Below are 18662 nucleotides of genomic sequence, written 5' to 3'. Positions count from 1 at the left end.
GCTCTCTCTCTCCTCTGTACATGTCCAAACCATCTCCATCTAGCCTCTCTGACTTTGTCTCCTAAACACCTGAGCACATGTGCTGTCCCTCTGATCCTCTCATCATCCTGCTCACTCCCAGAGAGAAGCTCAGCATCTTCATCCCTGCTACCTCCAGCTCTGCCTCCTGTCTTCTCCTCAGTGCCACTGTTTCCAAACCATACAACATTGCTGGCCTCACCACCCTTTTGGACACTTTCCCTTTCATCCTTGCCGACACCCTTTTGTCACACCTGACACTTTTCTCCAATGATTCCATCCTGCCTGCACCCGCTTCTTCACCGCTTTCTCACACTCACCATCGCCCTGGACAGTTGAGCCTCAGTACTTAAAATCCTCCACCTTCTTTATCTCTGCATCCTTTAACTTCACCTGTCCACTTGGCTCCCTCTCATTCACACACATGGATTCCATCTTACTGCTGCTAACCTTCATTCCTCTCCTTTCTAAGACACACCTCCACCTCTGTAGCTTATCTTCCACTTGCTCCCTGCTCTCACCACAGATCACAATGTCATCTGCAAACATCATGGTCCAAGGGGCTTCTTGTCTAACCTCATCTGTCAACCTGTCCATCACCATGGCAAACATGAAGTGGCTCAGAGCCCAGCCTTGGTGCAGTCCCACCTCCACCTTGAACTCCTCTGCAGCACACCTCACCACTGCCTTACACCATCCATGTCCTGCACCTCACACAGTTGGCTGATAACTGAGTAGAAAAAAAAGTATGTATGTATGAAATGTAGTCTTAAAAGGTACTTGTTAACTCAAGCATGTCATATACTGTATCCCTCTGTCCTGCTCCTCAGAGTGGGGCGACACAGTCGGACCAATTAGCAGGAGGAATTACTGGAGTTAATAGACGGATCGGCTGATGGCATGAGCAGAAAATCCTACTCATTATCTGGAGGAGTGATACTGTATTTCTTCTGAGAATGGTTGAGAAACGTATGTTTCATGAGGTAGCTGGGCATCCCACGATACCATTCTTTTATCGGTCCTGTCTGACACGCTTTGCTGGTCTGTCTTGTCACAGAAAAGCTCTCTTTGAATAAATGTTTCTACATCGAATTGTTGTCTCGGTTCAGACGTAACCAGCGCAAATTAGCTTGGGAATCAGTTTTGGTCTGGTTCAGAGATACAGCGTTGCAGTGACTGAAGGAATCGGCGGAGATCCGTCGAGGCTCCAGTAAGAATAGCTCTTCATTCAGTGACCCTTTGGAGGGTGTTGGAAGGAGGACTAAAGGTCCACCTTTGCTCCCTTCACATAGGGAATTATTCCCGTCTTTTTCAAACGGTGTTGCCGTCATTGATCACATGCTTCCATGCCTTTTGTATGTTGGCATGGCTGTTCACCAATATATCCAACAGGGGGTGAAGCCCAGGGTCAGAAGTTTTTGACAACAACAAACTCTAAAACCAACATGGTGACTGTGGAAGGAGTATCGATCATGTAGCTCTTGCACAAAAGAGGAAAATGGAGACAGCATTGTAGGAGGCGGTGGTCGGTGAGGCTGTTCAATATTTGGGTCACACCGAAGGTTTTTGTCCGAAGCCGAATAAAAATTAAAAGCCGACATAATGCTGTTTTTTTTACTATTTTTTTTATGTTACATAAATAGTCTTGTATATATTTACACACATTAGTCAAAGACAGTGATTTTTTTTTACTTTTTTATGTTCCTGACGTTTCAAATAATACAAATAATAAAACCGCTCCTGTTTCGGTGCTGTCACCACTGTAAGTGGAGGATTGTGTTGCCAGATTTTTCTCAGCACTTTGAGAATGAGAGAGTCGATTTCCCAAATTTCGTCAGCGGTTCATTTCACCTCCCCAGTCCATTTTTATATTTAAACACAGTGTCTTACATCACGATTAGAAGTGAAAATTACTATTCAGCTTTGGTGACGCCGAATGTTTCTTTTTTTTTCAATATTTGTCCATCTAATGTTTGGTGCATCCCTACTGAGTATATCGCGACTGGGCGACGGAGAGTTTCCACCACTTTTATATCTTCTTTGTGTCTCATTAGAGCTACATATCAGGTAGTAACAGCAACACTGCCTCCCACGGTTTCCAGTGGTAATGCGGCATTTGGTGGCTGCAACAGTTTGTGTCTTTCACGGGGTGAAAACTACTACTGTGCCCAAATAAAAATCTACCTCTCCTGGCAACCAGCCTCTCTCCCATGGTGTAATACATTGTTGTTTTCGAGTGGTACCATCCTGACGGCGAGCTCAGCCTCCTGAGTTGCATATTGATGCACAGGTGTTTCAATGGAGTAAAACAGTCTTCCTCCTCTCCTCTCCACCTCCTTAACTTTGTCTCCAAACTTGTCCACTCGAGGCGTCCCCCTGAGATCCGGGATGTCAGCTTCTTATCATTTATTACGACAGAATAGTTTTTGTGCGCTTCAAAGCATCCAAACTTCAGCAACTCATCTTCACATCAGACCACACACGCGTATGCTTGGAAACTTGTTTTTGAAAGTGTCTCTGTACATCTCCTTTCATGCTTTAGCAACAACTCGTCATTCAACACATCTGCACTTTCATCACATGTTCCGTCTCTGATCTTGCGGCAGCACATTTCCAAAGTTCCTGCCAGAGTCTCGCTCGCTACAGAACAACAGCAGTATCTGTTTCTCTGCGCTTCAAAGAGAATTCTCCAGACCAGAGAGTGGAGATACCAGTCTACTCTATGCACTGCATAGTAAAATGACCCAGCGGCGCCATCCAGCACTCCTCTGCTCTCATATTGATCACTGGCAGGAGGATAAAGGCGGCAGCATCTGCACACACACAGTTGCCTTTTGATGAATTCAGCCCCTTTGGACGCTGCGCATTAAGATTCACTCGTGGTCTCGTACATTGTACACAGCAGCGGGGGCTGAAGAACGGGCCGTGTCTGTGCTTGTTAATCCCAGTTAATGTGCTCGATGATCAGCCAAAACATTGTGGAAATGGTAACATACACTGCCACCTGGACTTCACTGATCAGGTCGGTCCCAGCCTCCTGTTGGTTTTGGGTCCAACAAAGTCATGTGGCCAAAAATACAGCTCATCTGAATTCACTGAAGGACTTTTTTTTCTGGGAAAACGTTGTAGCGGTGTTCTAGAGGCATTGTGGTTTGTGCTACTGCCTCACAGTAAGAAGGTTTCAGATTCACTTCTAGCTAAATGCAGCCTCATTCAGTTCGATGTAAAGTTTGTGTTTGTACTGCAGGTTCACTTTGAGCACTCTGGTTTCGTCCCACTGTTCAAAAACATGGAGAGGTTGATTGACTACTCTGCATTGTCTATAGGTGTGAGTGTGTCATTGGGAGAGGATGAATCACTGTATGGGTTCTTATTCTATTGTGGTGCTGTAAATGACATCAAACAACAAGAAAGTTTGTCAGCGAGCTCCCCAGCCCTTTAGCAACATACGAGTTTTCCACTGTTTTCGTCAACATGTAGTGAAGTGTGACTTGCTTTGCCAGTGCTCCGCCACAGTCACTTGATCGAGGAGGGTCTTCGATGCACCCATTTGTTCCATGTCAAAGGGCAGCAGCAGAAGCCTCAGACTTTCCTGTTTTTGGGGAAACATGCGAAGGCTTCCTATATCTTTGTGACAGCTGTTTTGTTCAGAACAGACTTCCAACTTGACTGTGTGTTCCCAAAAAGAACATCTCAGCAACGACAACACATGTTTGGAAACGGTAGTCCAACATCACCACACCAGAATATAACTGACTAAACACTGTCTGCAATGAGTCGAGCACACCATGGTTCTACACTGTGTGCTCTGCCATCTGTCATCTTCTTGACCGACTCATTTTCTTTCGGAAACCAGGAGTTTAGACTGGAGATGTGGTGTGTCAGCTGTTGTCCAGGGTCGGTCTGGTGGCATCCTCTCAGTTGGACGATCCTCCTGAAAGACCTCAAGGGAGGATTTCTGGAGGATCCCACAACTGGCTTCTCTTGGTGCAGCAGTTCCACTTTGTCTCTCGCAGACACTCCCTCTGCTTTTCCAGAAACCTAGTGAGAGTAGAAATCCACCCATCAAATGGAGAGGTTTGTCTGTTGGCTCAGCTCTTTCTTTCAGATCCAAAAATCCAAATGACTGGCGACACTGGTCTGATCCATCTGTCCATCCCATGTGACTGGAAGTGCTCCCTCCAAGGAGCAATCTCTTCCTGGACAGGACCCTTGTCCAACTGAGAACCAGGGTCTCAGATAACACTTCACGGCCGTCTCTGTCCGAGCAGTAGATGAGCTCTCAGATATTTCTGCCGTACAAAGTCTATTAAAAGTGATGTCTTTGGAGATACGGGCCCCACTGAGAGTTTGCTTTTGTAACGTGTCTTCATTTTATTGTTTCTAAGGTTGTTTTCATCGGAATATATGAATAATAAGCGTATGTATACATAGCCACCCTCGTCTTTGTGTGTACTTTAAATGGTGCAGTGTTTACACGAGCACGGATTTGATCTTCATCTCAACGTCTTCATCACGTCGGCGTCTTTTCCTTTCTGCTTCCTGCTCACGCCTGACTGCGTTTCGACACCCGTAGCTGTCCAAACATTTGAGAATGAAAGCATTTCAGTTTTAATCTGCCTCAAGAAGAGGAGCGGCTTGACATTGAGGCACACACAATCACACACCCTCTCTCTCTCTCACACACACACACGCATGCTTAACGCTCACTATTCACTTTGAGTGCCAGTTGGGCATAATCCACACCTTCCATTATAAGACTCCATTATCAGCTGACTTGAAAGTGAAAAACAGAAGCTGCAGCTGAAAGTTTAGCTGGCAAAAAAGAGCACAATAAATCACCTTCCGGTTGGTCATAATTAAAAAGTTTCTAAAAGCACATAAGAGGATTGAGATGTTTTCAAACACTTGAAATAATCTCTCAATAGTTGGACTGTAATTCTCCCGAGAGGGAAGCAAATTAATTCTTTCTGGACCCATAAAAAGAAGAGGACACTTCCACCACTGCTAATGTGATGGAGTGGTGTTTAGAAACTGTGCAAGATAGTGGAGATGAGGAACCTTCAACCGCTGTTATTTTCCAGTTGATCAGAGTTTAGAGGGTCAGGATGTATTTCATAACCCAAAATATTGGAGCGTTTGGAGAGAACAGATCTGTTGCTGAGTAATGGAGACACTGAAACTTGACAGATTCTTAGTCAGAAATACAGCCGGTAACGTGTTCCTTCAAGACTGTGTTGTTGCTAAGGGCCACCAATTGCCAGTTCTTTTTTTGGCCGATATCGATTGATGTTTTTTTTAAAGTCCCAACTGTCGTTTTTGGTGATATTTTTTTTATCTCCACAACTGAATTACAGACAGTTGAAGTTGAATTTCGGAATGTTGCCTTATGTCCTTATTTATTGTCCTTATATCTTCAACAACAGAACTCAGCGGCTCACCCAAAACAATAAACTCCATTAACGTTGGTGTAGGTTGCGCTTAGCTGTGGTTAGCGTTCGATTGTTAGCCTCTTGGTAGCGCTCAAATTTGGTGCTGCTTTGAGGCAAAGTGTCTCGTGAAATTCATGGTGGTTTAACTCTGTGGCTGACTTTGTGAGAGCACATGTTGTGAATTGATGTTTCTTTCTTGTTTTCCTTGACGCTCAAGTATTGCCAAATGACGGCTATCTGGCTCACTAACGTCTGGTATATGTGGCAAACGTTTTGCCCATGGTAGGGATTTGGACTCCATCGACAAAGTGAGGCTGTGGTTGGATTCATTCTTACAGACTGTGGACGACAATTACTGTGACTAGTCGACCTGTCGCTGACTGAGCCAACTAGTGGTGATGTCATCACTGTCTCCACAGTAGGTTGAGACTATGAGACTATGTTTAGCCAGAGAACAGAGCGGAGGTTTGTGCTACTTTAACCCAGCATTGGTCTCATTATATCAGTCTAATATATGATGTCGATATTAATAAAATAAATAGACTTAATTGTGGGGGTTTTTTTTATATAAAATATGTCTCAAAATGCAAAGCAAATCCCAGAGTGTTGTCTCTTTGCTCCTTTTATTTTTTATTTTCCTCTCTGCACCAGTGTGTTCTAAAGTCAGACGCAGACACTGTGGTTGTACAGTAATGGAGCAGCTGTTTGGGCCTAGATGAGATCAGCTTCACTGAAGGGCCTAACAAGGCCCGGAGTCTGGCTCCAGCAAACCCGAAGACTGTCGTCCCTGACGCCTCACGCAGAGAAGGTTGCTGGCTTTCAAAGGCTGCAACTTTAAATGCGAGTTCAGCTGTATTTTTGGTTTTGTTTTTAAGTTATTGACGGTGTGGCTGCTCTTGCTTAGAGGTTTCATCAAAACAGAGAAACAGAGAGTGACATGACTGCAGCTGTCTTTGTCCTCATTTGTTGGCAGAACACCTCTGTTTTGTTGTTGTCCAGAAATGTGCAACACACATCTTGATTCTTACCAGGACAGGACATCCCCCCCCTTTTCCGACTGAGAACCTCTGACTAAAAGGAGCACCTTCCCATTTGAGTAGTTTCTGTGTTGCATAGTTGAGACCTGACTCAGCAATTGCGTCCTGAGGGTGCTTTTTAGTTGGAGGGACCCTGGTCTCCAGGGATAATATTGACTTCCAAGACCCTTTTGATGACTTGCCAGTAGTGTTGCAGTCCAGACCACATAACCTGAGACCCAGTTGAGATGGACACCACGGGATACATAGAACAAGTCCAACACTAAGACTTTGAGGGCCTGAGACTGAGTCAAGACCATGTCGAGAAAAGCACATTTCTTTTATGCCTTTTTTTATTCAAACGAAAAAACAACTCTGAATACTGACACTGAGTCGACCGCCCTTCGACCCTCTGCTTGACAGAACCTGCCACAGAACTCACACACACACCCTGAGGAAAATGATGTTCCCTGACCTTAGGAAGACGGAACAAGGCAAGAACCATGTGTTGCTGGTAACCAGGCAGAAAGATGCAATTAGAGGTGAACAAGAAGACAATTCCACGCAATAGTTGAAACGTGCACTTACAATAAATAGGACAATTGTAATGGTCTGTTAGCAGTAATCCTGGCCGTTACTCTGTTTGACATTGCTGTCACTTCACATCCTCCTATTCACTTCCTTCAGGCCATGAACAGTCATCTGAAACGCCAGTTCACCATTTGACAAACCTCTGCAGGACACTTGCATTCATAAAGTCATCAAGTTAACCATTGTCATTTGTGTTATAGGATAGGTGAAGACGTGATGTCGACAGGTATGGTTGATGTTGCTGCGTAACAGTGGTGAGGAAGTGAATGGCTATGTTGAGTGATGGCTGTTTCTCATGAACCTCTTGCCTGCGGTGGATCACATATGTGCCAGCGACAGGGATTGAACTGGAATTGTCGTGAGAAATGCAGAACGTGACTCAAGGTTGATCTGGGGTTGAAGGTCGAAACTGCGCTTAGTCTCTGTCAGCTCCAATGGACACCTCAAGCAGTATTTGGAGGTATCATCACAGTATCTTGTTCACAAGCAAATAGGTGAGGAAGTATGGAGAAGATCAAGGCTCATGACGGCTGGTAACGTTGTTAGGGTTAGGGTTAGGGTTCTCTCTAGTTGACATGCTCGAACTCAATAGAGCCGGTACCAGTGCCCGCAGCTGCGGTTACTTGGCACCGGTTTCAAGAGATGCCGGTCTCAGTCAGCTCCAAAGGCAGCGCAGTGTAAACAGGCGCTGCATCTGCAACAAAAGGACAATTCAGTTGAAATAGGCGCTGTGTAAACAGACCACTGGAACTCAAGGCCTGAGGTTGCCTTTGGGCTTGGCTTGCGGTGCGGTTCTGGGTCCAGGAGTGGTCCAGAATATAATTGAAAGTCGCTCTGGACTTGTGATTGCGTGGTTGACTTAGGTTGGTCGGATCTTGGGCACTGAATGGGGAAGACGCATGATTTTCAATGGTTCTGGCCATTGGTCTTGGTCTGGGTTCTGATACTAGCGTCTGGGTCATGGTCTTGATCAAGGTGTTCAGGGACCTTATGGGTCTGGTTCTGCATCCGGAGTGTGACTGAAGGCACAGTATGTCGGGGCTCATGATCAGTAGAAAGACTGAATGAATATTTATGGCTCCAGTTCCAGGAAATTCCCAGTTACACCCCCTGGAGACGTCACCCAATATAGGATTTCCTAGTTGGAAAGTCCTCACCACCCCGAGTGCGCAATCCAAGATGGCTACCCCACATGTAAGCAGGAAATAGAGGTTTAGAAATTATGAACTACGCCAACATAAACAGACATGTGGCAGGGTTTGTAGTTCCAAACTGAGTTTGTATTTAGTAGTTGCTCAAATCCGGTCAAGGCACGCGTGAGAATAGCTTTCATGGATGTCACTACCTCGTAATGCATTGAATTCAGCTATGATTCCCATCCCCTACTTCCCACTCCTGATGTAACTGGAATAGCATAAATATACTGCTAAATGCTAATGCTCTTTATTAGCATTTTCCCCTTTTTTTTCACTTTTTTCTAAAATGAATGGCTTCAAAGGCTCAAAATGATGTTCCCCAAGGGTCAGTTATTGGACCTGAGACATCTGTCCGTTTTGGTTATGTGTTTGTTTTTGTGCAATTGGAAAACCGATATCAGAGCTCTGACACACTGTGTGCCACCACATGCTGGAAAAGGATCGGTTTCCTTCTGCCCAAAACACTGTGCTTACCTGCATGCTGCCAACAGCATAATGATTGTATTTGTGGACTGACGCTGCAAATAACAGTTTATGCTTGAAACCCAACATGTAGTTTGTTTTCAGAGGCTTCCAACATGTTAACCTCCCTCATGCAGTGCCTTATTTGGCTCACGGCTATTGAGACCATGAGTCAAAGCTAAACACTGACCTGTGCTTCTGGTTTTTGTCTCAGTCTAGCAGGAGAAGCAAACAGTTCTGCGGTAGTTGATCCTCAAAACCAGACTGTTTCCTTCAAGCTCCTGGTTCACGTCTGCATTTGTGTCATTGCTCACTTGGCGAAGGTTTCAGGTCCTCAGCCAGAAATTCGTCTGTGAAATGGGAGCTGAAGGCTAGACAGCGACTGTATCGGCGGTGGACGTGTCAGCGAGGAGGTGAGAGAGAAACATCAGAGCTGTCTGTTCTCTCCTCCAAATCTTCTGAGAGACGAGAGGCAGTAAACACTAAGCCGCCCGCAGCTCTGTCATATTATTGAGTTCGCCATGGAGGAAACCCGGGTTTAATCCGCCTCAACTCCGCCAGGCCGAGCCTGCGATCGTCGCATGGCAGTTCATAATTTTATTAGCCGTAACTTTGGCGCGCGGGCACTCGGTGAGTGGGAGTGTGATGTGGAGGTGATTTACTTTGTGGTGATTACAGGAAAATGGTGCGTTTGAGAGCAAATCCACGAGGGAAGATTATATTGTGTAATACTTGTTATGACTCCGACACTGTGAAGAAATTAAGAGGATTCACTTCCCCATGAAATACTGTTTATCAGAGTCTTCCACAGTCTCAAGGGTGAGCATTACGCGGCAGAAACGCCTTTTTCCAACGAGATTATAGTTCGGCTTCAGGTCTGCCACGCTGGATTATGACTCTCACTGGCTGGTTTGAAATGTCTGATCTGATTCTGCAGTAACTTTCTGGACAAGGGCAACTTCCTCGCTGTTTGTCCTCCTCTTCTTCGCCTCCAACACTCTGCTTCCTAACTTTGTCTCCCAGCGAGAAGCTCGGTATCTTCATCTCTAACTCTTCTAACTCTGACTCAGCCATCATGGCAGTGACCTCTACTGTTATTTGATGCCTTTCTTTCACCTCTGCTGCCGCACTGACTCACCCTGCCACCCTGGCTGCACCCTCCTCTTTGCCTCCTTCGTGTCTGTCCATTACCTTGGATGATTGAATTTTGGGATATTTGTGTTGAAGTCATGGGTTGATTTCTGGGATAAGGGCCTCATATTTAGCCAAAATTCTTGGCTTGTTTTGGTTGTCACAATTTCTCGGTTATTTATCCGGAGAGTTACCCAATTTTACGTACTACTGCGCCAATACATCAACCAAACTTCTTGGCTTGTTTAGGTTTACACCATATCTGGGGTACATTTTCAGAAGAGAACCCTGTGTTCTGGGTGACAGGTGGATGGCAACAAGCCTCCCTCTCAATCGGATTTGACTTTACTTTTCAATTTGTAATTTTTATCATCTGTGGGCTACAACGAGACACAATGTAGAAAGTGTTTGCCAATATTTTTCAGAAAATGCTTTGAGTCATGTGTGTATTTGCTTGTTCGTCCTACTTTGTGGACACCAGTTCTTGACAAAACACTATATTTGTGGGGACCATAGAGTCTGTGGGGACATTTTACTGGACCCCACAAGGTTAAGCCTCTATTTGAGGATGAAGACATCAAAATAACTGGGTCATTAGAATTGGTTCTACGTTTGGTCCAGAGTCCTGGTTAAGGTTCGCCTTGTGTTTTGGATGGTTATTCATCGGTGTGTCAACCTATTCGTAAAGGTTGACATGTTCAGAATGCAGCGCACTGCGACTGAGAGGTTGCCGGTTCGAATTTAGCTCCAGCTTGGTTCTGTCATTGAGTCCTTGAGCAAGACACTCCACCCCTTCTGATTGTGCTTCAGTTTATGAATACTACTACTATATAACATGAATATTAAAATAAATAAATAAAAATATAAAGAGCCACTTGAATGCATTTGAATGCAGTAAAATACGAAGTTAAGTGCAAGTCATTTTTGAGGTAGAATCAACCCAAAAGTGCAGCTATTATGAATATATATAGTTATAGTTATTTGTTATGGAATGAAATGACTATTACATTTATCCAGGTTCATTAAACACCATGAGAGTGCAGGGCCCTTTGAACCCTGAAGTTGGGTTAAGAACAACACAAAATGTGTTTTTATAGAGCAAATACTTGACTTGTTTTGACTCCTCTATTGCCACTCACATACTGTATCTTCTGCCTTGCTTCTGCTGACTTTCATTCCTCGTAACAGACTGTGTTCTGTCAGTTGTGTTTGGAGTCAAACTGTCAACATGCATGACGGTGAGTGAGAACCTTCATGCGCTCCGACATGCGTGTAGCTTTGTGTTCACAAAAGAGATGACGAAGATGTCGGGTTAATATTTCCAATATGATCCAGTCAACATTAGTAGCTGTTGTTGTGAAGTGCCTTGTTTTAGGAGAAGCGTAACACCCTGAAATCGAAGCTGTCATTGTGGTCCAAGATTGACGCTTTAACTCTCCTTCGTGTCATGAGATGAGAAGATTCAACTGTGTGTGGACACATTTTTCTGCCTCTTTGCAAGGTCTTCTGAAGGATCCTGAATGTTGCCATGAGCCTTGCTCTTTTTGACCTCCACTTCTGCGGTGTAGATCAACCAAACACTGGATTCAGCCCATTAAATGGCATTTTTCTTTTGTTATATCTGGACACACGACTCCACACAAACCCCGAGCAGCATGTCGCCTTTTGCTTTGACACCTTCTTCCACATAGATCACGTATAGCATTGATACCACTGCAGCATGCCTCACATCATGAATGGCTCTCTGAACATGCAGAAATAACTAAAGCCATGTGCCTTCATCCACCTATTAAACATCTCAAATGAGTTTAGCATCGTCCAGAGTCTGAGTCGTACGGTTTATGAATATTTGCCATGAATAAATGGGCTGAAAATTTGGTCATTCTTTTCGCCATATAAGCAACGTTGGACACTCATTAATTTTGCTAAGTAACGCTGTCAAAGTGGCGAGTCGTCCACGAACCTGAGCCTAAGTAAACAAGACATGCTGCTCAGAAGCGATAAGTGGGTTCAGCTGGAGGCAACAGCAGTAACAAATTATTGCTCTTCACCTCACGCTAATTCCATTGGGTTCTAAATGGAGTTTACAGAGTTTCTGCTGTGGGGGAGGGGTCTGAGCAGAGCAGCCGCCGAAAATGAAAGTGGACCTTGTTGAGCATTCTATTGTTGTAGAAGGGGTTCAGCTCAAGTGTGATGCAGAATCCTGTTTGAAAATGTTCTGACATTTTGCATCAAAACTTTATTGATATCACAGTTCAGTGGGGCTCTGCGTGAGTCTGGGTGCCTTGGTTGTTTGCGGGTGCTGGGTGCAGGGTGTGGCTTCTGTGTATTTCTCTGGTTCTCCTCAGCGCTGACTGTGGGGCTCTGGGTGGGCGGGGTCTTGTTGCCGAGCGCCGTCGTCCTGCGAGCAGCTTTGTTGGCCTCGGGGTGTGAGAGCTGGTTCCGAACATGTTTTTCCATCTTCAACTCAGGTTCTGCATGAACTAGTGTTCATGACCCAGAGAGGAAGTGGACCTCCTGAAGCGAACAGGTGTTCAAATAAAAATAGAAGCGCACCTCCGGATGAGTGCGAGATGGCAGGCTGCGGCGCGTCTGAGAGGAGGAGGAGAGAGAGGAAGTAGTGCGACGCTCCACACACAGATCCTTCACTGTTGACAAAGAAAATATTTTTGTTGACGCGTCGTCTCTTCACACGCTTGTTACACGAGATCTGAGACGGCGAGGAGCTGGAGTGTTGAGGGCAGCAGACAAACTCCATGAGCTTCCGCCACTTCACAACAAACGCTGTCAAACTGTCGCGAATGGAACGTGGCGGATTGAGATCGGCTGCCGTGTGGCGGCTTCTCAAGTCTGCGCTGTCCAAATCTGTTGAAGTGAGTTGGCGACTTCCTGTCGTGTGAGGACCTGGACCTCCTCATATCTGCCTGACTTCAACACGACCTCCACCTGAGCTCATTTTTCAATGATCTGTCAAGCATTTGTCAAAGCACAAGTTGTGATATTTTGGGATCTAGTCGCCTTTTAAAGGCTGGTGCCTCACTGAAAAAAGCTATTTCATTGACCTGTCATATTCAGGATGGAATAGCTGCAGCTCCCGAATGTTTTGGTTTCTGTAAACACCTTTTATTAAATAGTGAAGTCAAAATTATTTCTTATCAACCAATGTTACTTTTATTGATTTAGCATTGTGATGACCTTTTTAAACAGGTTGGCTTCACTTGACGTTCAGACTTGACTTGAACGTGCAAAAGGAAATGATGACTGGACGAGACAGAACTTGACCAAACACTTGACATAGAGACTTCACTGGTCAAGACATGATGATGACTTGATAAGGCTTGGCTTAACTTGGCTGGATGATGACTTGATGTGGAGACTTGACTTGAACGTGCAAAAAGGAAATGATGACTTGACGAAATGGAACTCGACCAGACTCTTACTTCACATAAAGACTTCACTGGTGAAGACATGATGATGACTTGATAAGGCTTGGCTTAACTTGGCTGGATGATGACTTGACGAGAAGGAACTCGACCAGACTCTTACTTCACATAAAGACTTCACTGGTGAAGACATGATGATGACTTGATAAGGCTTGGCTTAACTTGGCTGGATGATGACTTGACGAGAAGGAACTCGACCGGACTCTTACTTGACAAGTCTTCACTGGTGAAGATGTGATGATGACTTGATAAGGCTTGGCTTAACTTGGCTTGACGATGACTTGATGTGGAGACTTGACTTGAAGGGGCAAAAGGAGATGATGACTTGATGAGATGGAACTCGACCAGACTCTTACTTGTCGTGATGTGGAGACTTCACTGGTCAAGACGTGATGATGACTTGATAAGGCTTGACTTAACTTAGTTGGATGATGACTTGACATGGAGTCTTGACTTGAACGTGCAAAAAGGAAATGATGACTTGATGAGATGGAACTCCACCAGACTCTTACTTGACATAGAGACTTCACTGGTGAAGAAATGCTGATGACTTGATAAGGCTTGGCTTAACTTGGCTTGACGATGACTTGATCTGGAGACTTGACTTGAAGGGGCAAAAGGAGATGATGACTTGACAAGATGGAACTCGACCAGACTCTTACTTGTCGTGATGTGGAGACTTCACTGGTCAAGACGTGATGATGACTTGATAAGGCTTGGCTTAACTTAGTTGGATGATGACTTGACATGGAGTCTTGACTTGAACATGCAAAAGGAAACGATGACATGACAAGACATAACTTGACCAAACACACAGGAAGACACCGAATCAACCCCACCAAATTAAAACAGGAAACAAACCAACAGATGAAAAAAAACCTGACTCATTTAAATGGACCAAAATCGCACAATACAGTTGATAAAAGAAAGACACATTATGAGCACAGTAACCTACCATATCACTGTGATGCACAACAACACAGTCGTGAGAAAAAAATAGATGTTTAAAAGATTTAAAAAGCAGAATGCAAGAAATATATGAAACACTATATGACTAAGGCGAGTCATTATATTGATGCACACAAAACTCACCCAGAATAACTATAACAATGAAGGACGTTAAAATGCTCACCATATTGAGGCGTGAAACCAAGATGGAAGAGGCATGGCAGCAGATATTAAGACATCTGGATGCTTCTCCCTCTCGCCGAGCATCTGGAGAACTGATGAATGAGGATCCTCTTGCAAAAGTTGGTTCCGGTCGGTGAGGCACGGTGACGTCTTCATCGCCCAGAGCGGCCCCCGAGGATTCCTGCTGCTGGTTCCTCCGTTTAACAATAAGCAGTTACCTCCTTTACCCGTCGTGGTCCGCCTGGTAAACAGAGCCACCTCTCGAATCGCCCATCATGTCGGCCTGTTGCCGAGTCAGCAGAAACCCCACCCCCTCCATCTGACTTCCCAGCTACTCCGTCGAGCAACAAGAGTGTGGCGGCCGTTTTTAATTCAGAGCTGCCCTCAGCCGCTCCATGCATTTCTCTCCAGGAATTTTGAAGCGTCTGCCGCGGCTCGACGTTATTGAAATTCACACCTCAATTGCTACTTTCGAAGGTTCGATTTCTGCCCGCGACGTCCTTCTGGTGGCTAATTTGATGTTCAGGAATCACATCCAGAGAAATCGATGAGCGAGTGACGCCGCCGTCTCTCACATTGTTCTCCCTGGTCGATCTGTGTTTAATCCATAGCAGTAATGGGAGGACGAAGACAGGAGGAGTCGATTGCTCTGGATTTTAATAACTGGAACCACATACATATTTGACCTCTGACTCTTCATCAGAGGAGAAATCCGTGAAGAGACTGAGAGAAAAATATAGCGATTATACATGACTTTTAAATGAATTACTTTAACATAGCGCCATAGAGGAGAAAATATGTTTAGATATTCAAATCATAAAAAATAGCAACTATTAAAATTCAGTTATTCGAAATAATTGTCAGTAAAGTTTTTAAATGAGGTTTGGAAATTAACTTGAATAAATTGAGTAATTCAGTGTTTATGTCTGAACATTTCATTTTGTAATTGATCCCAAAGTGGGGAGAAAAAAAAAACAATTATTACAATATGCAGGTATTAAAATCATATTTGAAAACTGTTTCAAAAAAACACAAAAGATTAAATGGTAATGATGAGAATTTTTCGGTAAAAGAGGTAGTTTACTAGGTATGTTTATTGAGTGAACATATTTGATATGACAATATAAGAAGTGCTTTTATTTAGGATTTCAAGTCATAAAATTTGGGTCCTTGAAGATATGGAACTTACACTGAAGGTCGAATGGTTAGAAAAACAATGTTATTAAACAAGCTGGACCCATATTTTTCACATCACTTGTATGATAGTTATGAAATTTAAATGGAAAGTATTGTGGAATAAAATTAACATCCTGTAAAAATACAAAGAAAAGGCCCTAAAAACACAGACTGAAAAATAGACTCAAGTTATCAAGCCATTTAATATATGCAAAATAATATTGCCCACCAAAGCTTGTTGCACTTTTTAGTGAATTAATGGAGAAGTGTTGAATGTTAAAAAGACTTTTAAATGAAGGTAGATGTGGGTTAAAAAAAGTAATAAAGTAAATGAATATATATGATCACATACAAAGTACATACAAGTATTTTATTTCAACTGCATTACACACATTAAACCAAATTCTGTAATAATTAAAATGGCCCACAGATAAGAGTGATGTAATATTTATACTAGCTACTGTATTAAAGAGGCAAATTAAAATCGCATATTAAAATTTCAAAAGGTCTCCGCATAAGTGCTGTAATGCTGAGGCTCTGACCAGAATGACTCACAGTTCATGAGAAGAAGTCATTACTTGTGAGTTGGAATTAATTGGAAGTTTTATAGTGAATGGAATTTGATGATTCACGTTTTAATATTTGATACCAGAGGGATCAAACTGAAGTTGAGTCTGTGCATATGAGCTTAAGCATCAGGGTGGAAGTGCTGCAGGGACCTTTGCAAACGTCCGTCATGTTTAGAGGTGATGACGTCACAGTGTACCATGTGACGCACCTGGAGTTGGTGTTTGGTTACATTGTATTGTATTGTATTGTATTGTATTGTCGCCGAACTGTATCAGATAAATGTGAAAATACTGAACAGACTAAGTGAACCCCAACCCCAAAGGTTTGTACGCCATTCATCTACTTTACTTTCCGTCATTTTTTTCTGTATTTAGATCATTAAAATGAATATGTTACTTAAATGAAATTAAAAAAAAAAAATCAACATCGCAACACACTGAATCGTTGGGGATGTTCAGGACTTTAAAATCACAGGAAAAGACAATAAAAGACGGCTTTAGAATGAAAAATATTCCGCGTGCTTCAACTGACACATTTTATTTAAATGGTCCATTAATTGAGATGAAACAGAATTTGACTATCGTCATCTGAGAGAAGGTTTTACAATAATTCGACTTGAAAGTGGTGTTAATGTTCCCGCCGCCAGGATCACCGTGCGCTCTCCAATTTGGCTCGCCGACCTCTGACGGAGATTCCATTTGACCGATTGCTTCCCTGGCACTTGGAATTACAGGACATCCTCGTCCGCAGCTTTTTTTTTTCCCACAGACCGAGTTTGTCTCAATTAACTTTGTCTTTTTTTATCTCCCACCTCCTCCGTCTCCGACACCGGCGCGGCCGGGAACGTTTGTACCTGTTGGACTGCTATCGCTTCAATCCTCGACGCCACTTTGAAGATTAGTCAGCGAGTCGCGGAGACGCTGGTGAAGGGCTGCGGCGGCTTTGAAGTTCTAAATGCGAACTTGTTTTCACCCTCATCGCGTCCTCCCCAAAGTTTCTGCTGGACTGATATTAGTTTGGAACGTAGCCCGACGCCAGAAGTTGGAAGCGTTACGGGCGTTCACATGTCATGGAGGAGATTCTGATCTTGAGTGGCAAATTCAGAGATGATTTATGGCAAATTTACTTCCTTTTCTCTCACCCTCTTTTACGGTTAGCCTCACCCCTGCTTCCCTTTGAGGACAGTGAGTCAGCAGTGAGACTCTGGATTCGAGTCCTTCCAGTTGGAAGTCAGGATTTTCAGAATCAGAATCAGAAACAACTTTATTGCCATGGTCAGTGTAGATCCCACCAAGTAGGAAAGTGCTTTAGATTAAAGTGCTGTCATAAATAAAATAAATATTAAAATAATAAAACTAATTAATAAAATAAAATGAAATAAACAGAAACAACTAATAAATAAATGAATAAATAACCCATAAAAAACGAGGCTGTTCACGAATTCAACAGTCTGAGGGCCGAGGGGAAGAAGCTGTTCCTGTGACGGGAGGTTCTGGTCTGGATGGACCTTAGCCTCCTGCCAGAGGGAAGAGGAACAAACAGTCCATATCCAGGGTGAGAAGGGTCGGCTCTGATCCCACCTGCACGTCTCTGGGTCCTGGAGACATACAGGTCCTGAAGAGGTGGTAGGATGCAACCCCTCACCTTCTCAGCAGAAGGTACGATGCGCTGCAGTCTGCTCTTGTCCCTGGAGGTGGTGCTGTTGTACCAGACGGTGATAGAGGAGGTGAGGATGGACATGGTCATAGTTTCCGTAGCTGCCTCAAGAAGAACATTCTCTCCTGATGAGGGACCTGATGGCTGGCTCCCATTTGTGGGCCTCAGAAACAGACTTAGATGCTAACGTTGGTTAAAAGTTTGTACTCAAAAGTCGTTTTAGTTTCTAGAATAACGTTGAAAAAAGAAGGACGTGATGACATGTTTGTGTCATTAGGATGGAATATCAACATCTGAACAGGAATAACAGCGAGCAACTTTGCAGATAATATTATGACGTATCGCTGATGATTGGTGAGATAAAAGTTTGTATTTATTTATATTTTTTCAGAAAGCCTGGACAGATTATTAGGCTTCAGGGGTTCGGGTCAAACTCTCCAAGGCAGAGGGATGAGGGCGCTCCATTGATGAGGAAGATGAACGCACCAAAGTGTCATCGTAGTATCTTCAGCGCTGTATAAATGTTGAGTTGAAAAGGGGCGATAGCACGATCAGACATCCCTTCCGTCTAGCTACAAGTTTTTTTGGTTTTTTTTCAAGACAGTTTCACAGGGTCCCATGTGGGGCATTTCCAAGTTGCCTTCATTGCCTTCTATTGTCACTGATATGGACCCATGTCAGGGGCCCCTTCAGCTTTGCCTACTGTGCTGCGATGCCACCGGTTGGATGGATGCTCTTTCACCTAAACTCATCTCAAACCTGATCTTCTTGTTGCATGAGTCAGACCTGAGACTGTCCAGAAACCAAAGAGACTCTCATGAATGGTATCAAATGTGGCAT

At 43.9% G+C, this 18662-nt stretch overlaps 1 protein-coding gene across 3 annotated transcripts in view; it reads left to right on the top strand.

Annotated features, from left to right (window-relative positions):
• Window positions 1-18662, top strand: part of LOC128755682 (RNA-binding Raly-like protein) — a 128027-nt gene that overhangs the window by 25407 nt on the left and 83958 nt on the right. The window lies entirely within an intron of this gene.

This window comes from Synchiropus splendidus, chromosome 3 (genome assembly GCF_027744825.2).
Source record: "Synchiropus splendidus isolate RoL2022-P1 chromosome 3, RoL_Sspl_1.0, whole genome shotgun sequence".
Lineage (NCBI taxonomy): Eukaryota > Metazoa > Chordata > Actinopteri > Syngnathiformes > Callionymidae > Synchiropus > Synchiropus splendidus.
This window is presented reverse-complemented; position numbering and strand designations above follow the sequence as displayed.